This window comes from Cupressus sempervirens, chromosome 9, assembly GCF_028749045.1.
Source record: "Cupressus sempervirens isolate cs-2001-9-10 chromosome 9, ASM2874904v1, whole genome shotgun sequence".
In the NCBI taxonomy this organism is placed as follows: domain Eukaryota; kingdom Viridiplantae; phylum Streptophyta; class Pinopsida; order Cupressales; family Cupressaceae; genus Cupressus; species Cupressus sempervirens.
The window spans coordinates 607637903-607661462 of record NC_143126.1 but is presented as its reverse complement, the minus strand read 5'-3'; positions in this window follow the sequence as shown (position 1 = coordinate 607661462).

Genomic DNA, 23560 nt, shown 5'->3' with positions numbered 1-23560 from the left:
AATTACTGCTACAATGGTGAGAAAATAACAATAAGTGACCTGAATGAAATGCATCTAAGCTTTGTTGATACAGATCTCTGCTTTGATTCAATAAATCCTTACTGATCAAATACAATTCTGCTTCCCCTCAAGGATATCTATTCCTTCTTCAAAATTCACTTATACTGCCTCTTCACGTACTTAACTCATTTGCATGCTTGTTCAATACAATTAGAATCTACAACTTGACCTTTTATTTATACATTTAAAATTATCAAGTTGGCTCATTTACAAGTTACATTTACTAATAAACCATACATTAGTCAGCTACAAATATTAGATTAAACAAATAAACTTTATTTCTCAAAACAATGAAATCCTTCATTGGCTAACCTTGCTTTAGTAAACACCACTCCAAAAATGATTTCCAACATTAACCAAGTGAAGTTCAATAAACATTACAAACACTTCAAAATCCTTTGGAGATCAAGTGAACTCGGTAAGAACTAACTTTCCTTTGCTGACCTTGCTAGCTTGGTAGAAACTGATTTCAACCATAGATGCCTTCAATGCCCAAGTGAGCTCGGTAGAAATTTTCTTCATAGTGTAAACTCCAGAAATGCTCGATAGACTTTTTAATTCACTTGTCTAACCTTTTGAGCTTGGTAGACTCTGTCTTTCACCTTGCTAACCAACTAAGCTCAGGAGACTCTAACTGATAACTGATATGACATTTGTGTAACATCAAAGACAACACATAATTGAACAATTATATCCAACATTTTGAGCATATTTGGTGTTCAACTATGTGTAAAATATTACATGTAAGGGATATGGGCATCATAATATTTGTATCATTCATGTCTCAACTTATGGAAAATTCCAAGCTATTGTAGGGTACTTCTCATATCCTAAATTAGACTAGGGAGAAAATTATATTTTTTATTTTAATTTGAATAGTGCATATTATGAGGAAATTGGAAAGAATTAGAGGCACTTTGAGTCTACCAAATTATATATGATGTATAAAGGATAGTTGACAACTAGGGAGGATTCATAAAGGATAGTTGAGAGAAACAAATCTTGATGTATGTTTGATGGGTGTATACTAAATTGGTTTCTAGATTTTTGGTCAGGGAGACTCAAACTTCATTCTCATTACAATTGTTGTATTCATTAGAGTGGGCAATTTCATAGCTTGAGAATAAAAATAAGGGAAACTCCCCAACTTTCATAGGTTGTGTTGTCACTCCATGATCAAATTTGTATTGGAAATTTAGATTTCCAATCATTTGTAGACATTATTATTGGGTTTGCTAGTGTGAAGACAATTTGACTTATGACGGCGAAGGAATTTTGATTTCACTTGCTAGAATAATCAACCAATCCTTTCCTCCTACTTCCTTTTTCTTTGTCATGGCTGTTGAAAAATGAAGATGGGGTAACTGAGAGGGGAGGGGTGAATCAGTTACCACAAAAACAAATTCAACAGTCCCAAAGATGCCTTAAACTTAGTTGCTGCTGCTACTTGGTAAACACATAAATTGCTGCTTAAAACTGGATAGATGTTTAGTTAATTTATTAAGCATTTACTGAAATAAGCAACCATGCAAAAGAAAGCAATCATGAACACAGTAGACACCAGATTTACGTGGAAACCCAATATGGGAAAAACCACCAGCAACTAGTCACCAATTTTCACTCTTCTGAAGTGAGCCCTGTTAGGAGCCGACCCTGTTAAAGGTTACAAAACATACTATTAGGTGCGACCCTATTAGAGGATTTAATCATCCTGTTAGGAGTGGCTTTGTAAGAGGTCTTTAGAACAATTCAACTGAATTGTCACCCTGTTAAAGGATTTATGGAATGGTTGTTAAACCAACTCTGTTAGGAGATTTTGGAATCACTGTTACAATGGTTAGAAAGCAACAATGAATGATCTGAAAATACATGCAACTTATCTTGCTGAATACAGATCTTAGTTTAGCTCCACAAGATTCTTACTGATTAAGTATATCTTTGCAGCTCCAAGATTTCCCTCTGCTCAACTCTGCTTCGGCACACACAAGTCTCTTCCTTGCACTTCCTTCCACTATCCGTATACACTCTCCATTCCACACTTTTCTGCATCTTGAGCACCTCTTTATATACTATACTTAATACTAGGTCGGCTCAACCAACTTGACAAAACATATTCCAAAGTCGGCTTGAACTAACAATCAAAATAAAATTCTTCACTGGCCGACGCTGCTAAAAAAAAAAACTGCTTCCTGTGTTAACCGGCAGAACTCGGTAAAAACTACAGTTACCGAGGAATTCGGTAAACCTGCCACTTCCTTTGGAAACCGACTAGACTCGGTAAAAGCTGTCTTCGATTACCGAGTGAGCTCGGTGAAAACTAAGCTTTCCTTAGCTTACCGTGCGAACTCAGTAAAAACTAACCATTCGCTACAAAATCCTTTGATACCCGAGTGATCTCGATAAGAACTAAACTTTCCTTAGCTTATCGTGCGAACTCACCGTGTGACATACAAGAACGCTTGGTATACACTGCAAAAGGCTTTACTGACCGACTGAGCTCGGTAGACTTTGTAAACTATTTTCCTGACCGACAAAACTCGGTAGACTCTGTCTGATAACTGATATGGCATTTGTGTAACATCAAAGACAATACACAATTACTTAATTGTATCCAACAATCTCCCTCTTTGGCATTGATGGCAGCACAACATGTCATAGCAGAAATGAAATTTGAAAGTAAGTCTACAGCAACACAACACTATTAACAATTCTCCCTCTAAGATAGAGAACTCTCCCTCTTACAGTAATCTCCCTCTGTGAAGAAATCAAATTTCGGAAAAGATATGACAGTAATACTCTCCCTCTTTGACAACACATGCCAAAGACAATCCAATTTCAATGAATTTCATTGTACCTTTAGTACTGATTCATATGCAATATTTCCTTGATTTGCTGCATCAACTGATGATTGTTCAATTTTGTAAGAGCTGATGCATCACTAAAACTTATTTTTAGTGAACTTCAGATAGGGGAATAACCCCTAACTTACCTTTGAGATACAAAAATGCATCCTTAGGTAAAGGCTTTGTGAATATGTCAGTAATCTGTTCCTTTGTATGGACATATTCCAATCTGATTTCCTTGTCCTGCACCAATTCTCTGACAAAGTGATACTTGATTGCAATGTGCTTAGTCTTAGAATGCATTACTAGATTTTTAGATAGATTGATTGCACTTGTATTATCACAAAACATGACGACTGGTTCCTTGATTTCCATCTTCATGCCTTGTAGCAATTGCTTGAACCAAACAATATTAGAACAGTTTACTGCTGCAGCACCATACTCTGCCTCTGCTGTTGATTGAGCTGTACAATTTTGCTTTTTGCTTGTCCAAAAAACTAACCTCTTTCCAAGAAAGAATGCACCTCCACTTGTGCTTTTTCTGTCGTCAAGGTTTCCAGCCCAATCAGCATCAGTAAACACTTTTAAGTCTAGGTTTCCTCCAAATTTATACCATAATCCATAATCTTCAGTTCCTTTCAGATATCTCATTATTCTCTTGATTGCCATCATGTGATTTTCTCTTGGTTTGGCTGAAAATCTTGCCACAATTCCAACTGCAAGAGCAATATCTGGCCTAGTATGAACTACATATTGCAACTTTTCAATCATAGATTTGTACAATGTCTAGTCTATCTCCTTTGAATCATCTTCTTTGGTAAGTTTTAGCCCAGTACATATGGGAGTTCCAACTGGTTTACAGTCTTCCACACCAAACTTTTTCAATATCTCTTTGATGTATTTTGCTTGAGTGATGTAGATGTCATTCTTGTTCTGCTGAATTTGAAATCCAACAAAGAATTTGATTTCACTGAACATTGACATTTCAAATTCCTTGCTCATTTGTTCTAAAAATTCTTTGCAAAGATCATAATTCCCTGTGAAAATAGTATCATCTACAAATATTTCTGCCAGGACAATCTTATTTTCTGGTCCTTCCTTGATATACAAACTACTGTTATCATTATTTCTTTGAAATCCAATTTGAATAAGATGGCTATGCAATCTTTCATACCATGCTCTAGGGGCTTGTTTCAGACCATACAATGCCTTGTGCAATTTGCAAACCATGTTCTTTTTATCTGGATCTATAAAACCTTCAGGTTGTTCAATGTAGACCTCTTCATCCAGTATACCATTTAGAAATGCTGACTTGACATCCATCTGATAAAGTTTAAATCCTTTGTAAGCAGCATATGCTAATAAGGTTCTAACACCTTCCAATCTAGCAATGGGAGCAAAAGTTTCTCCATAATCTATGCCTTCCTCTTGAGAATATCCTTTGCACACTAGTCTAGCTTTGTTTCTTGATACTTTACCATTTTCATCCAACTTATTTCTGAAAACTCACTTTGTACCGATTACATTTTTGTCTTTAGGCCTGGGTACAAGAGTCCATGTTTTGTTTTTCTCTATCTGCTCTATTTCTTCATTCATTGCTTCAATCCAATTATCATTTTCTAATGCATCTTTGACAGTTCTAGGTTCAAAATCAGCAAGTAAACAAGTACCTTTCAACTTACTTCTTGTGATGGTTCCTTCAAATTTATTTCCAATGATCTGATCTGCTGAATGATGTCTCCTGACATATTTGGCTAGAATAGGTTCTTTTCCTTTTGGATGAATCTTGTCGTTATCTTCTTGCATTTCTCCTTCATGCTCGGTTTGGTCTAGCTCAGTATCAATTGGCTCGGTATGCACATGCTTGGTTACCTCTGGCTCGGTAATCTCTAACTCGGTATTTTTTGACTCGGTAGATGTTGGCTCGGTAGATGTTGGCTCAGTAGATGTTTCCTGCAACTTGGTTAGTGATGACTCAGTAGAAGAAGGTTTTTGATTCTCAGATGCAGTTGATATTATATCCGGATCACTGAAGATGAATCTTTTGTAATCTTCTGGTTCTTTTCTACTTTCTTCTTCAGTCTTTTCTCCAAACTCATCAACTTTCACATGTATACTTTCTATGACTTTGTGAGTAGATAAGTTCAAGCATCTATATGCTTTACTTTTACATGAGTATCCAAGAAATATACCTTCATCACCTTTTACATCAAATTTACCTTTTCTAGATTCTTTCAAAATATAACATTTGCTTCCAAATACTTTCAGATAAGTTACATTGGGTTTATAGCCATACCATATTTCATAGGGAGTTTTGAACGAGTTCTTTTTTAACTGTACTCGGTTTAAGGTATGAACTACTGTACTGATAGCCTCCTTCCAGTATTTGATAGCAACATTCTTTTCTATCATCAAGGTTCTTGCAAAATCCATGATGGATCTGTTCCTTCTTTCAGCTATGCCATTTTGTTCAGGAGTACCTAGTGCTGAAATCTGTCTTTTGATTCCTCTTTCAATACAAAAGTTATTGAATTCATATGAAATAAATTCACCACCTCTGTCTGACCTTAGGCATTTCAATCTTTTTCCTATTTCTTTTTCTACTCTTGCTAAATACCATTTGAACTTTTCAAATGCTTCTGATTTGTTCCTTAGGTACATAATGGTCATCATTCTTGAATAATCATCAACAAAAAGAATAAAATATTTTTCACCAGTATAGCTTTTAGTTTCAATAGGTCCACATAAGTCAGTACACACAATTTCTAATAAATTTTCAGACTAATAATTTTTTCTTTTGAAACTAGACTTACCCATCTTTCCAATTTGACAATTCTTGCATAAACCGACCTCCGGTTTCTTTAAATCAAGAATGCCTCTCACTTTCTTGAATTTTCTTATCTTTACCAGATTGTCAAAATTCACATGACATAACCTTTTATGCCATAACCAACTTTCTTCTACTTGAGCAATAAAACATGATTGTTCATCAAGTTCAAGATACAACAAGTTACCTTTAGTTTGAGTACCAAATCCAATCAGCTTTCCTTTACCATTCAGCAGTCTTTCTTTGCCTTGGATGAATTCTACTTTGAGTCCATTGTTGAGTAACTATGGCACACTCAAAAAATTGTGCTTTAGGCCTTCTACCCAATAAGCATTATCACATACAAGTTCCTGGGTTAGAGTGATTCTTCCTTTTCCTTTGATGCAACAAGGTTCATTGTTTCCAAATCTTACACTACCACCATCATACTCTTCAAATTGATCAAACTTTGTTTTATCTCCAGTCATATGATGTGAGCAGCCACTATCAATAATCCATGTATCATTCTTACTTATGTGAGAGATGAGTGCCATTTCTTCAGTGTCAGATTCATCTTTTACAGCAATGTAAACAATCTCATCCTCTTCTTCATCATTAGAATCATTAGAGTCTTTAGCCATAAAACATGATTTCTTACTTTTATCCTTAAATGATTTGAGGTCTTTCTTACTGTTCCATTTATTATCTTTCTTTTCATCTTTATCTTTCTTGTTTGGACACCTTGCAGCAATATGACCGACTTCTTCACATGAAAAGCAGATTAGGGGTACTTTACCTCTGTATTTACCTCTTCCTCTTGAATATTTCCTTGCAAGTAGAGCTTCAATTACTTCAAGGTCGCTGTCAGAACTCTGATCTGATTGATCTTCACTCTCTGACTGAGATTCCTTCTTCTTCTTGCCTTTGTCCTTGAGTGAAAGCTTGGCTTCAAATGCAGACTCAATGTTCTTTGCAGCTGGAACATAATTATCAAAATTATCTAGTTCAAATGCTGTCAATCTTCCAACTATGGCCTCTAGGTTTATCTTGTGATTGGCCTCACACCTTCTTTCTTGAATGGCTGATACCCTGATGGCATAAACTTGAAGTAGAGTTCTAAGAACTTTACTTATGACTGTCTCTTCACTGATACTTCCTCCAGAAGCTTTGATAGCACTGACACATGCTTTAATTCTTTCAAAATATTTGGCAATGTTTTCATCTTCTTTCATTTTCATCTAATCGAACTGTCCTCTCAAACTTTCAGCTTTGGCTCTTCTGACATTGTCATCTCCACCATAGATCTCTTTCAGTCTTTCCCACATTTCATAGGCAGTAGTGCAGTCCTTGACATCATCAAACTCTTCATAACTCAAGGAAGATGCAATATCAATCATCATAATGTTATGAGTCTTCTTTATAGCAATGCCATTGACTGATAATGTACCTGATGGTTCTACATATTTCTCATCAAGATATTTCAGACTAGTGTCACCAATGGAAGCTAGATGAAGTGTCATTAATCCCTGCCATGCTGAGAAGTTGTTTCGGTTAAGCCTTGGGATTTCCCTCTTGTAAGACATCTTGATCTTTGGCTTAGATCTTTGAAATCTCCTCCTGCAAGCACCAAAAGCTCTGATACTAATTGTTGGAAAATGAAGATGGGGTAACTGAGAGGGGAGGGGTGAATTAGTTACCACAAAAACAAATTCAACAGTCCCAAAGATGCCTTAAACTTAGTTGCTGCTGCTACTTGGTAAACACATAAATTGCTGCTTAAAACTGGATAGATGTTTAGTTAATTTATTAAGCATTTACTGAAATAAGCAACCATGCAAAAGAAAGCAATCATGAACACAATAGACACCAAATTTACGTGGAAACACAATATGGGAAAAACCACCAGCAACTAGTCACCAACTTTCACTCTTCTGAAGTGAGCCCTGTTAGGAGCCAACCCTGTTAAAGGTTACAAAACACACTGTTAGGTGTGACCTTGTTAGAGGATTTAATCACCCTATTAGGAGTGGCCTTGTAAGAGGTCTTTAGAATAATTCAACTGAATTTTCACCTTGTTAAAGGATTTATGGAATGGCTGTTAAACCAACTCTGTTAGGAGATTTTGGAATCACTGTTACAATGGTTAGAAAGCAACAATGAATGATCTGAAAATACATGCAACTTATCTTGCTGAATACAGATCTCAGTTTAGCTCCACAAGATCCTTACTGATTAAGTATATCTTTGCAGCTCCAAGATTTCCCTCTGCTCAACTCTGCTTCGGCACACACAAGTCTCTTCCTTGCACTTCCTTGCACTATCCATATACACTCTCCATTCCACACTTTTCCGCATCTTGAGCACCTCTTTATATACTATACATAATACTAGGTCAGCTCAACCAACTTGACAAAACATATTCCAAAGTCGGCTTGAACTAACAATCAAAACAAAATTCTTCACTGGCCGACGCTGCTAAAAAAAAAAACTGCTTCCTATGTTAACCGGCAGAACTTGGTAAAAACTACAATTACCGGGGAATTTGGTAAACTTTCCACTTCCTTTGGAAACCGACTAGACTCGGTAAAAGCTGTCTTTGATTACCGAGTGAGCTCGGTGAAAACTAAGCTTTCCTTAGCTTACCGTGCGAACTCGGTAAACACTAACCGTTCGCTACAAAATCCTTTGATACCTGAGTGATCTCGGTAAGAACTAAACTTTCCTTAGCTTACCGTGCGAACTCACCGTATGACATATAGGAACGCTCGGTATACACTGCAAAAGGCTTTACTGACCGATTGAGCTCGGTAGACTCTGTAAACTGTTTTTCTGACCGACAGAACTCGGTAGACTCTGTCTGATAACTGATATGGCATTTGTGTAACCTCAAAGACAATACACAATTACTTAATTGTATCCAACAATGGCATGTTCAACTTTGTATTTCTAAAGAATTACCATAAGCTTATGTGCTTCTAGAAACAAGAGAAAATTCAAAGATATTATTATAAATTTGGTTACATTGTCCAAGAGTTTATAAAATCTATCAATTTATTTGTAAATAAAATTATTTTCTTCCTTACTATTTTTATTCCTAACCAATAAAAGTAAAGATAAATAGCTTTCTTAATATTTTAAAAACTTGCATTAATGTATAAACATATGATATATCTATATGTTGAGAAAATATTTGAATTATGTTGGCTAAAGTAATTATTTACAAGTATAAAATGGGTGCATAATCCTCTCTACTATAGGAACTAAAAAAGAAGACAAAAGATTTAACTTTAAAAAATTGAATTTAAGAGAAAATTTTAAAATAAGTGAATTAACATACCTATTTTTCTATATTTTTAAAGATGATTATAATCTTAGATTTCTTGAACACAATGATTTTATATGAATGACAAATAATACAAATTTTTGAAATAATAATTTAATAATATAGAACAACATCATAAAATATAAGAGCTAAATATTGAACTTAGAAATTTGAAATTAAGAAACAAATAAAATTAAATAAAACATATATATTTATCTACATATCTAAAAATGAGTGTAATCTTTCCATTCAAAAAAACTTTACTTATTTTAATTCTTAAGAATAAAACTTTATTTTTTTGATATCTATTGATTACATATTGTTCCTTTCCTTTTAACTCTATCTCTATATTGCTACTAAATTTTTGTTTCTATTTCGATCCATATATTTCTAATTTACTCCTTGTACTATTGAATCTCTAATTATATCATAAGCATTTTCCATATGAAAGAGGCCAAGCTATATGTTTCAATTAGTGGTTGAGTCTTCGTAAAGCCCTTTAATGACCTTCCAATTGATCACCACCATTCAATTATTTTCCCCATCTTTCCTCCATGTATTTTCACCATCACTATCAATTTTTTGCTATAAACATTTTACATTATATCATCTTCATGTTATCGCCAACAAAAAAATTGGACCTGAAAATGGAATTCCACTAAAAATTAAAATCTAGATATGTAGAGATACAACTTTAGGTTGGATAAAGAAGATTCATGAGACATATATAATGAAATAAATAGGTTTGTAACCATGACAACTTCAACAAAAATGACAATGCCAGTTGATAGAAGATTTGTGTACAATAATGCTCTATCATCACATAGAGAAGTCTATTATAATTCCCTCCACTCAAATTCTATAAAAATGAAATTGCATTTCCAATCGCAAGGACTTTTCTCTCATAGGCCCTTATTGGTCACTACCACATTATTCTTGGATGCACATCCATTAGTTTTTCAAGTCTAAGTAAAGCATGTGAGGCTTTTTTGGTGGAAAAATTAGGGATGCAACTATTTGTATATGTCATCTTGTTAGGATTAAACTAAAGAAAAAAATAGCATTTACATGAAAATATAACCAATAACAAAAAATAATAGATCACACATAAAAGAACACAAGGCACCAAGATTTAACGTGGTTCACCCAATCCCTAGACTATGTCCATCAAACAACAAGTCCAATATTTTTATGATCCAGTGATTACAACCTGATTACAATCCACAATCCCTTATAGCTCAATACCACTGCAAGAACCAATTTCACATCATAGCTTATGAAACAATCCCTAACCCTAAGCCATTTTATACTAGTATTTTAACCGCTTTAGGGTTATAATTAATAATTACATGTTGGCCCAAAATCTTGATAAAATAGGGCCCAAAATTATTTTTACCAGGGCGATGCCTCGAACCCCAAAGAATTAATGAAGTATGTACAAAACTTTCCTGATCAGTCACCACAATGTAACACATCTTTCCTATATTTTATGTTGGATACAATTGTTAATTGTGTATTGTCCTTGATGTTTCACAAATGTTATATCAATCATCAGACAGAGTCTACTGAGCTCCCAACCTTAACAAAAGAAAATTAATGTCTACCAAGCTTCAAAGGTTAACAAAGGAAAATTAATGTCTACTGAGCTTCCAAGGTTAACAAAGGAAAGTTAATGTCTATCAAGATCCCAAAGTTAACAAAGGAAAATGAATGTCTACCGAGCTTCCAAGGTTAACAAAGGAAAATTAATTTCTACCAAGCTTCCAAGGTTAATAAAGGAAAATTAATGTCTACCAAGCTTCCAAGGTTAACAAAGGAAAGTCAATGTCTAGTGAGCTTCCAAGGTTAACAAAGGAAAATTATTGTCTACTGAGCTTCCAAGGTTAACAAAGGAAAGTTAATGTCTACTGAGCTCCTAAGGTTAACAAAGGAAAGTTAATGTCTACCGAGCTCCCAAGGATTAACAAAGAAAAGTTAATGTCTACCGAGCTCCCAAGGTTCACAAAGGAAAGTTAATGTCTATCGAGCTCACTCGGTCTCCAAAAGATTTTTGTAGGGTTTGCACTATTTACCTAGCTTCACTTGGTTAACACTTGAAAACCATTTTGGAGCAGTGGTTATCGAGTTGGGTTGGCCAGCAAAGGATTTTACTGTATTGATATTAAGTTTAATTGTTTCATGTGGCCAACTGATGTAATGACATTTTTGTTTTTGTTATTGTAACCTATATTTAAGCTGACTTGATAATTTGAAATATATATATATATATATATATATATATATGTTCAAGTTATGAATTGGAGTAGCATGGAATATATGGATGAGGATGAAATAAGCGAATATTGAGCGAATTTTGATGAAGGATTAGATATCCTAGAGGATTTGCAAAGTTATAATTGATCAGTAAGGATTTAGTAAAGCAGAAAAGAGATCTGTAAATAGAAAAAGATAAGTTGCATATCATTCAGATCATCTCATTTTTGCTTTCTAATCATTGTAACAGTGAATCTAGAATCTCTTAACAGAGTTGGTTTAATAGCCATTTTGTAAATTCTCTAACAAGGTGACAGTTTAGTTGAATTGTTCTCAAGACCTCTAACCAGGTCACTCCTAATAGGGTGATTAAATCCTCTGACAAGGTCACACCTAACAGTGTGTTTTGTAACCTTTAACAAGGTTGGATCCTAACAGGGCTCACTTCAAAAGAGTGAAAATTGGTGACTAGGTACTTGGTGGTTTTTCCGATATTGGTTTTCCATGTTAAATTTGGTGTCTCCTGTGTTCATTTATCTTAATATTTGCAAGCATATTAATCACTATCAATGCTAGATAATCAGTAATTAGTTAATCTAACAAGTTACAATATTCCTGCACTGTTTACCAAGTATCAGTAGTAAGTAAAGACATCTAAGGGATTTATTTTTGGAATTAAATTTTTTCATAACTGATTCACCCATCCCCTCTTAGTTACTTCATCTATATTTCAACAATTGGTATCAGATCTTTTGGTGCTTGCAAGACAAGATTTCAAAGATCTAAGCCAAAGATCAGGATGTCTTATAAGAGGGAAATTCTAAGACTAAAAAAGGAAAACTTCTCATCATTGAAAGGGTTGATGAGACTTCATCTAGCTTCTATTGGAGATACAAGACTAAAATACCTTGATGAAAAATATGTAGAACCAACTGGTACACTATCTGTCAATGATATTGCTGAAAAGATGACCCACAATATTATGATGATAGATATAGCATCTGCTCTAAGTTATGAAGAATTTGATGACATCAAAGAATGAAAATTTACTTTTGAAATGTGGAAAAAGCTAAAAGAAATCTATAGAGGAGATGATAATGTAAGAAGAGCCAAAGCAGAAACTTTGAGAGGACAATTTGATCAGATGAGGATGAGAGAGGATGAAAACATTGCAAAATATGTTGAAAGAGTCAAAGCATGTGTCAGTGCGATCAAAGCATCTGGAGGAGATATCAAGGAAGAGACAGTTATAAGTAAAGTTCTTAGAACTCTACTTCCCATTTATGCAATCAGAGTTTATGCAATTCAAGAAAGAAGATGTGAAGCAAATCATAAGATAAATCTAGAGGCCATAGTTGGAAGATTAACTGCATTTGAACTAGACAACTTTGACAACTATGTTCCAACTTCCAAAAGCATTGAGTTGGCATTTGAAGCCAAGCTTTCATTCAAGGAGAAAAGTAAAAAGAAAAAGGAATCTTAATCAAAAGGTAAAGATGAATCAGACCAATGTTTAGACAGTGATCTTGAGGTGATTGAAGCTCTACTAGTAAGAAAATATTCTAGAGGTAGAGGAAAATATAATGGTAAATTTCCTCTAATCTATTTTTCATGTGAAGAAGTTGGTCATATTGTTGCTAGGTGCCCAAACAAGAAAAAAAAAGATGACAAGAAAGGTTACAAGTACAATGGCAAGAATGACTTCAAATCATTCAAGGATAAAGGTAAGAAAACATGTTCTATGGTTGAAGATTCTAATGATTCTAATGATGAAGAAGAAGATAAAATTGTCTACATTGCTGTGAAAGATGAGTCTGATAATGATGAAGAAATGGCACTCATTTCTCATATGAGCAAACATGATACATGGATCATAGATAGTGGTTGTTCTCATCACATGACTGGTGATAAAACTAAGTTGGAATACTTTGAAGCCTATGATGGTGGCAGTGTAAGATTTGGTAACGATGAACCTTGCTGTATAAAAAGAAGAGAAAGAATCTCTCTAACCAAAGAACTTATATGTGATAATGCCTATTAGGTAGAAGGACTAAAGCATAACTTGTTGAGTGTGGCACAACTACTCAATAATGGATTCAAAGTAGAATTTATGCATGGAAAAGAAAGACTGCTGGATGACAAAGGAAAATTGATTGGATTAGGAACTCAAACAAAAGGTAGCTTATTTTATCTTAAACTTTGTGAATGTTCATGTTTTATTGCTCAAGTTGAAGAAAGTTGGTTATGGCATAAAAAGTTGTGTCATGTAAATTTTGATAACTTGGTAAAGATAATCATATTCAAGAAAGTGAGAGGCATTCCTAACATAAAGAAATCTGAGGTTGGTTTATGCAAGAATTGTCAGATTGGTAAAATGGGAAAGACTAGTTTTAAAAGTAAAAACTATCAGTCTGAAGATATATTAGAAATTGTGCATACTGATTTATGTGGACCCATTGGAATTGAAAGCTATACTAGAGAAAATCTCTTCATTATTTTTTTTGATGATTACTCAAGAATGATGGATGTCATGTATCTAAGGAACAAATTAGAAGCATTTGAGAAATTCAAATGGTATTTGGCCAGAGTTGAAAAAGAAATAGAAAAAAAGATTGAAATGCTTGAGGTCAGATAGAGGAGGATAATTCATTTCACATGAGCTCAATAACTTTTGCATTGAAAGAGGAATCAAAAGATAGGTATCAACCCCTGGACTCTTGAACAAAATGGAATAGTTGAAAGGAGGAACAGATCTATCATGGATTGTGCAAGAACCTTAATGATTTAAAAGAACATTGCTATCAAATATTGGAAGGAAGCTATCAGCACTGCAGTTCATACCTTGAACCGAGTATAGCTTAAAAAGGACTTATTCAAAACTCCCTATGAGCTATGGTATGGCTATAAACCTAGTGTAAGTTATCTAAAAGTATTTGGAAGTAAATGTTACATTTTGAAAGAATCTAAAAAAGGAAAATTTGATCTAAAAGGTGATGAAGGAATATTTTTGGGATACTCTTGCAAAAGTAAAGCATATAGATGTTTGAACTTGTCTACTTACAAAGTCATAGAAAGTGCACATGTGAAAGTTGATGAGTTTGTAGAAAGGACTGAAGCAAAAATAAAAAAGGAACTAGAAGAGTATAGAAGGTTTTTTTTCACTAAACCTCATACAATACCAGTCAATCGAGAATATTTTACTCCTGGGTCATCAGTAACCAAGTTACAGGTAGTTCAAACCAAGCTACAATAACCTGAGTTACATTTAGATACTACCGAGCAAGTGTCTACCGAGTTTGAAGGACCTGAGCCAATATCTACCGAGCTAGAATAGCTAGAACTTGAAATTGAAGTACAAGAGGATAACAATGAAATTCTCTCAAAAGGCAAGGAACTTGTATTAGCAAAATATGTCAGGAGACATCATTTAGCAAATCAGATCATTGGAGACAAATCTGAAGGAACCATGAAAAAAAGCAAGTTGAAAGGTGTGTGTTTACTTGCTAATTTTGAACCTAGAAATATTAATGATGCATTGGGAAATGATAGTTGGATTGAGGCTATGAATGAAGAGATAAAATAGATAGAGAAAAACAAAACATGGACTCTTGTACCTAGGCCTAAAGATAAAAAATGTGATTAGAACTAGGTGGGTATTCAGAAACAAGTTGTATGAAGATGGTAAGGTATCAAGAAACAAAGCAAGAGCAGTATGTAAAGGTTATGCTCAAGAAGAAGGAATAGACTATGGAGAAACTTTTTCTCCTGTTGCAAGATTGGAAGGAGTCAGAACCTTACTAGCATATGCTACATACAAAGGATTCAAAGTTTATCAGATGGATGTCAAGTCAACATTCCTCAATGGTATATTGGATGAAGAGGTTTACATTGAACAACCTAAAGGTTTTCTTGATCCGGATAAGAAGAACATGGTTTGAAAATTACACAAGGCATTGTATGGTCAGAAACAAGCCCCTAGAGCATGGTATAAAAGATTGCATAACTATCTTATTCAGATTGGTTTTCAAAGAACTAATGATAACAATAGCTTGTATATAAAGGAAGGACTAGAGAATAAGATTTTCTTGGCAGAAATATTTGTAGATGATACTATTTTCACAAGGAATGATGATCTATACAAAGAATTTTCAAAGCAAATGAACAAGGAATTTGAAATGTCTATGTTTGGTGAAATCAAATTCTTTGTTGGTCTTCAAATTCAAGAGAATAAAAATGGTATCTACATCACTCAGTCAAAATACATCAAGGAGATATTGGAAAAGTTTGGTATGGAAGGTTGTAAACTAGTTGGGACTCCTATGTGTACTAGATTAAAATTTTCCAAGGAAGATGAATCAAAAGAAGTAGATCAAACATTGTATAGATCTATGATTGGAAAGTTGCAGTATGTAGTTCATACTAGGCCAGATATTGCCCTTGTAGTTGGTATTGTAGCAAGATTTTCAGCAAAACCAAAAGAAAATCACATGATAGAAATCAAAAGAATAATGGGATATTTGAAAAGAACTAAAGATTATGGTTTATGGTACAAATTTGGAGGTAATCTAGATTTGAAAGTGTTTACTGATGCTGATTGGGCAGCAAATCTTGATGATAGAAAAATTAGAAGTGGAGGAGCATTCATTCTTGGAAAGAGGTTGGTTTCTTGGACAAGCAAAAAGAAAAATTGTACATCCTAATCTATAGCAGAGGCAGAGTATGTTGTTGTAGTAGTAAAATGTTCTAATATTATTTGGTTTAAACAGTTGTTGGGAGGCATGAAGGTAGAAATCAAAGAACCAGTTGTTATGTTCTGTAAAAATAAAATTGCAATTAACATATCTAAGAATCCAATGATGCATTCCAAAACCAAGCACATTGCAATAAAATACCATTTTGTCAGAGAATTAGTGCAAGACAAGGAGATTAGATTGGAATATGTTCATACAAAGGAACAAATTGCTGACATATTCACAAATCCATTACCTAAGGATGCATTCTTGTATCTAAGAGGTAAGTTAGGGGTCACTCCCCTATCTGAAGTTCACTAAAATGAGGTTTTAGTGATGCATCAATGCATATCAAGTAAAAGATCTATTAGTTGATGTAGCATAATTAGGACATATTGCATATGAATCAGTACTCAAGGTACATTAAAATTTATTTGAGTTGTGTTGTCTTTGGCATGTGTTGTCAAAGAGGGAGAGTTTTACTGTCATATATTTCTAAAATTTCTTTGAGAGGAAGAGTTTTCTATGGAATTCCTTCACAGATTGAGATTACTGAAAGAGGGAGAGTGTGTTATCTAATAAAGAAAGTTGTCTTGATAGAAAAGACTTGTTAGACTTTTTTTCAAATTTCATTATGCTATGACATGTTGTGTTGCCATCAATGCCAAAGAGGGATATTGTTGGATACAATTGATAATTGTGTATTGTCCTTGATGTTTCACAAATGTCATATTAGTCATCAGACAGAGTCTACCGAGCTCCCAAGGTTAACAAAGGAAAATTAATGTCTACCGACCTTCCAAGGTTAACAAAGGAAAATTAGTGTCTACTGAGCTTCCAAGGTTAATAAAGGAAAGTTAATATCTACCGAGCTCCAAAGGTTAACAAAGGAAAATTAATGTCTATCAAGCTTCCAAGGTTAACAAAGGAAAATTAATGTCTATCGAGCTTCCAAGGTTAACAAAGTAAAATTAATGTCTATCGAGCTTCCAAGGTTAACAAAGGAAAATTAATGTCTACCGAGCTGCCAAGGTTAACAAAGGAAAGTTAATGTCTACCGAGTTCCCAAGGTTAACAAAGGAAATTTAATGTCTACTAAGCTCCCAAGGATTAACAAAGGAAAGTTAATGTCTATCGAGCTCCCAAGGTTCACAAAGCAAAGTTAATGTCTACCGAGCTCACTCAGTCTCTAAAGGATTTTTGTAAGTTTTGCAGTGTTTACCAAGAATCAATTGGTTAGCACTAGAAAACCATTTTGGAGTAGTGGTTACTAAGCTAGGTCAGCCAACAAAAGATTTTACTATTTTGATATTAAGTTTAATTGTTTCATGCGGCCGACTGATGTAATGACTTTTTTGTTTTTGTTATTGTAACCTATATTTAAGCTGACTTGATAATTTGAAAGGTATATATATAGATCTTCAAGTTGTGAATTGGAGTAGAAAGGAATATATGGATGAGGATGAAATAAGCAAATACTGAGTGAATTCTAATGAAGGATTAGATATTCTGGAGGAGCTGCAAAGTTGTAGTCGATCAGTAAGGATTCAGTAAAGTAGAAAAGAGATCTGTAATGAGCAAAAGATAAGTTGCATATCATTTTTGTCATCTCATTGTTTCTTTCTAATCATTGTAACAATGAATCTGGAATATCTTAACAGATTTTTTTTAACAACCATTTTATAAATCCTCTAACAAGGTGATAGTTCAGTTGAATTGTTCTCAAGACTTCTAAATAGACCAATCCTGACAAGGTGATTAAATCCTCTAACAAGGTGACACCTAACAGTGTGTTTTGTAACATTTAACAGGGTTGGCTCCTAATAGAGCTCACTTCAAAAGAGTGAAAATTGGTGACTAGTTACTTGGTGGTTTTTCCCATATTGGGTTTCCGCGTTAAATCTAGTGTCTCCTGTGTTCATTTATCTTAATCTTTGCAAGCATATTAATGACTATGAATGCTAGATAATTAGTAATTAGTTAATCTACTGAGTTACAGTACTCCTGTACTATTTACCAAGTATCAACAGTAACTAAAGACATCTAAGGGATTTATTTTTGGAATTGAATTTTGTGGTAACTGATTCACCCCTCCCCTCTCAGTTACTTCATCTACATTTCGACAATTTTATACTAATTTAATTATTTTCAATATTGTAATTTTGAGTGAATTGTTTATTTTGAAATTTTTGTAAACATATAAGTTATCCCATGGAAACTCTAATAATATTATATATAAAAACACTGGTCTAAAAAGTGTTATGATATTTAACTTAGTATGTGTGTTGTTAGAATTCTATTATGGTCTTTATATTGGTAAAATTTAAGAAAGAACCAAATACTGAGACTTATGTTATAGAGTTGCTTAATGCCATTCTTGTCTATATATAGTTTCTAAAGGTTACATTTCTTATAAGGTACATATTGTACTATTAAAGGATTTCTTTTTTACCAATGGAATTAATTATCTTTTAAATTATTTTTTTAAGTTTTTAAAATTTTAATCTATTTTAGTTCAACATATTCTATTTGATCTAATCTAATGAATTACTTAACAACTTGTACAACACAATGATTAATCTAAAGAAAAAATATAGAAGTCAAATTGCATTACAATTGGTTAACCAAGCAAAAAGAAACCAGTGGTTAATCATCTAATACAACATGTTTAAATGGAAAGAGATATTAGTTGTAGTTTGAATAGTAAACCACATTAAAATGTGTTATAATATGTTCTATCAATTCCTTGTAGTGTATATTAAAGGAATAACAATGAATGCTTTATTTTCATTTAGCATTCAAAAATAATTATTTTTGTCTTACAATTTTTTTCTTTAACTTGTAAATTGATTTTTGTTTTTTTGGATAAGTTTAGATGAACTTTTACTTTTAGATTAATTCATTGTTTTATTAACCTTTAATTTTTTTATTAATATTAATTTAGAATTAGATTTAGATTATTAAATTTAGATTAACTAAATTTGATTTACAATTTACATTTATGTTTTTAATTAAGATCAAGTTTTAATTTAGATGATCTTTTATTGTAGATTACTAACTTAGATCAGATTCTATTTTTAGATTATTATTTTTTAATTAGATTACATTTTGACTAGATGAGAATTTCCTTTTACATTTGATGATATTTTTTTTTTCATTAGATTAATCTCTATGTCAACATTTTGAATGCTATCATTTACTCCGAACATATATTTCTCCTTTCTACATTGCAAGTGTTGCCTTTATATTTACAATTCCAAATTAGTAAATAGATTAGGATAACCATCCCAATAATCTTAGTCATCTATGTTACAATAAAGAAATCACTGTAAATTTAATCATTAATACTTTTTCCCATTCTCGGTGCTTTAGAATAGGACAATTGGGTGTGTGGGAGGAACAATTTAAAGATCAATAACACCATTTTTTAACTACATACATATTAGTTGATAATGACTAATAAATGCACCTTTTATAGGTTCCAAACAATCCTTATTTTTCAAAAATAAGTAAAATGAAAGTTTGAGTTCCATTATATTTTGGACACATGGAAGTTATAAATTGTATACCTACAAGGATGTTTCCTAAATTTGATATGGAATTTCCATTTAGGAAGTGCATAGTATTGCATTCCTCTTTCTGATTGCATTCAATTTTATACTTTACAATTCATTTTTTTATTTTCACGAAAGTTTTCATGAATTGATTAACCCTCAATTTTGCATAGTAGATAGTAATGAATTAAGGAACATAGATGGTCAATGAAAAATAAAAACATTCAAGAGATGATTTCATATAGGATTAAAGTTGGTGACTATAATCAAGTCCAATTTAGCATCAATTATTATGATTCGTAGTGTCTATGAGATGTCTTTCATTTTTTACTAGTTGTGCCTCCTTAAAATTTTAAATATTTGAATTTATTTTTTAAAGTTCAAAATTTTCCTCTAACTAGAATCAAAATCATAGATCAAGTGTACAAAATAAAATTTTGGTAGGTTACATGAGTTGTACAGATGCCAATAACCAAAACACATTATTGCTATTACTATTATGATTAAAATCCTTGTAAGTACACTCATTTAACTAGGGTCATACTCAGAGAAATCACAAAATCATTAAGAATAAAAATTGATTTATTCATGCTATTGAATTTAGTTATTTGTGAAATAAATACTTTTTGAAATCTATGAACTTAAGAAAAAATATTTTGAATGTCTCTTCAAGGCTTCAAATATGAAGAAAAATATTGTTAATTTTATCTATGAAACTTTTAAAGGTAATATAGAGTAAGAAAGTTCTTGAAGGTGCCATCTTATTTTATCATTATGAATACTTGCTTGAAGTGTAGTACTATTATAATGAATTTTAACAATCATTTACAATTTAACATATTTTATTTATAACAAATATTTTATGAGCATACAATTATTTAAATTAAATATAAAAAATTTATTACTTAAATGAAAGTGACAATATGAACATAAATATTTAGTGGTCTCTTTTCAATGGACAAACCAAACTTGTATAGACCACCATGTGTTGTATGTTAGCTCAGTAGAATCTTCATAATATCATGTTAAGTTTGCAAATTTACAACAAAATTGCTAACATTTCTCTTTTCAAATCTTCGAAAACCAAACATTAAAAATATTAGTAATTTACATAGATAGATGAAGATGGGGGAAAAATTATAGAAATATAGACAATTAAAGATATAAAAATGAGACCATGGAGAGATATGGATGGATAAAGAGAGAGATGTGTCTAGATATGGAGGGGGAAGAGGAAGATACAATAGAGATGAATATAGTGTGAGCGGATGGGAGAAAAATAGATAGAGATAGATCAAGGCATAAATATAGAAAGTGATCTAGTGAGATTGAAAGGGACACACACACACACACACACACACACACACACACACACACAGACACACACACAAACACACACACACACACACACACACACACACACACACACACACACACACACACACACACACACACACACACACACACACACACACACACACACACACACACACACACACACACACACACACACACACACACATATATATATATATATATAGAGAGAGAGAGAGAGAGAGATGACAAGATATACTTATTATAGGGAGAAGAAGATATAAAGAGGATGAGAGAGAACACAAAAAAAGTAAAAAATAGTTAAGTGATCTTTTATAACTCTACAACTTACTCATTGCACATCAAGGTGCAATTTCTAGTTAATTAGTGCTTTCATTTAAAGAACAAATACTGGTTAATGAAACATATATTTATTTATGTATCCAACAATGAAACATGAGCACTAACAAACAAAATATGACAATGATAATTTTTTTTCATTGGTTCTAAATTGAAGGCATGTTTTGTACCACCTCTATAAAGTCTTATCACCAAAAAAATTGCTAACATACTATATCATAACCATAAATATCCTCCACAATAATGTAAGAATTTCTTACCAGCATCAAACATTTTTAGGAGAAGAAAACTAAGTTAAAACTAGAGTAGTAATCTCAAATTATTATGAGTTGGAAAAACAATAAATCCCATGGCTTAGTTCCCCTCTAGCATAGTTAGGTTATTCAATCATGTTGTTTTAGATAATATACAATTTTTGCATAAAAAATAATGGCCAAAGAAAGAAGGGTGAGTTGGGATTTCTACTAGGGCCAAGGGACCACCCTTAAACATCAGACACTAAGCTTTGACTCTTTAGGTGGATGTAGGTCTAGTTCTACTTACTCTTTCACTCTTGTTTACTTTCGTGCAATTTTCTATCAGTTGTTCAAACAAGTTTGAAAATATTTATCTTTGGGCATGATTGAAGAAAACAAAAATGAAAATCCCAAATGATGAAGAACATGGGGTTGGGGGATTCCACATGATCCACCTAAGCTAAAATTGAATCGGTTTCAACATCGAAGGAAGCCTTCTCTTTGCATTTGACATGTTATGCTCATTTGATACACACGAGGGCACACGCAATAGAATATATCACATAGAGCATGAAAAAAATCCTACAACACAATATGGCAACATCAAATTCCATCTTCTTGGAAAGCCTTGTGATGATGCATAAACACAAAAAATGCACTATAGCGCAAGATTGCAAGAAGACTTTCTCTTTCTTCAAACTGACATGTGATGGTTCATAAAGGTTAAGAACACAAAACAATCTGTGAGGCCTCGCCCTGACCCTTCATAACCTTAGTTTTTACTTTACCATTTTGATACTCATGACTCGAGATGTCAAGACATTATCTGATGCTTAGAACATATTATAGTAATTCACGCTATGTGATGTTACTTCCTGATATTTGATGTTCGCCATTTAATGTTTTATGTATATGTATGTTGATGAATTTAGTAAATGCAAGATTAACATCTTGATTTTGAAATTTTTATGATTAAGATATAAGTAGGATGAAAGAAACCATGTTTGATGTATGTTTCAACTTATGTGATTTTCTGATATGTATATACATATGTACATGTGATTTTTTGGACTACTGATGTGTGCAATGAGTGTGCAGATATTTTAGCCGAGAAAATCGACAAAGGAACAGAATTGATCCCTATGTGCTCATTGTGGAAACCTTGTTGTCGTAATTCAAGTATTTTAATTGTGAGATGTATGTATTTGTCTTTCTGTTATCAGTAAATGTTAATGTTCGTAATTGTGTTCTTTTAGTGTCGCTTGACACTCATGATTTTTTTATGTTCTTCAGTGTGCTAGTTAGGGTTAGCTGTGTAACCTTTGGACCTAAGTCGAATTAAGTTAGGGTCTTTTTGCTAATTTGGTTCTTAATCAAGTTTAGTCACCCTTAATTCGGATTAGTGCTTAATCTGCATTTTTGAGTTGTTAGATGGTCCTATTTTAATTCTTAGCTTTTGTTTGGCTCTAAACCTATTCCTAAGGCTTTAAAACATGAAATAATTATACCCAAGGGGTATGGGTATGGGTTGGCGGTTTTTTCCAACCCCCAAGCCCCTTTTATTGACTTTTGAGGTCACTCAAAAAGTCTCTTTTTGCCTTTGTGCGAAAATTGACTATGGCTACCATGAGTTGTCTCACCTCGCCTCCACTTAGTGGTTAGCCATAGTATGGGTTGAGTTAGGAGCTTCTAGATTTGTAGGTGGGTGGAAGAAGTTATTGATCCCCTTGGTGGTTGAGTTTCAGACTTATTTAGAGGCCCTTCTTGGACTAGTTGAGGTTGTTACCCAATCGCTACATTTAGAGAGGAGTCTTGGAAGATTGGAGCAAGGAAGGGAAAAGCTCTACTCAAACTTGTTCATTGCCATTACCTCTTTGTGAAGGTAGGAATTTTAATCTCCCTTGTTCAAATTTCATGTTTGTTTCATGTTTATGCTACCTTGTTGTTACTTGAATTCTTGTATGATTGTGGGTATGTTGGGAAGATTTGAAAACCATGTTATTTTGAATGATTTCCTTTCATGTTTATGTTTGAATTTTGAGATTTTCTTGCATGGGTGTTTTGGTATTACTCACCCTTGGA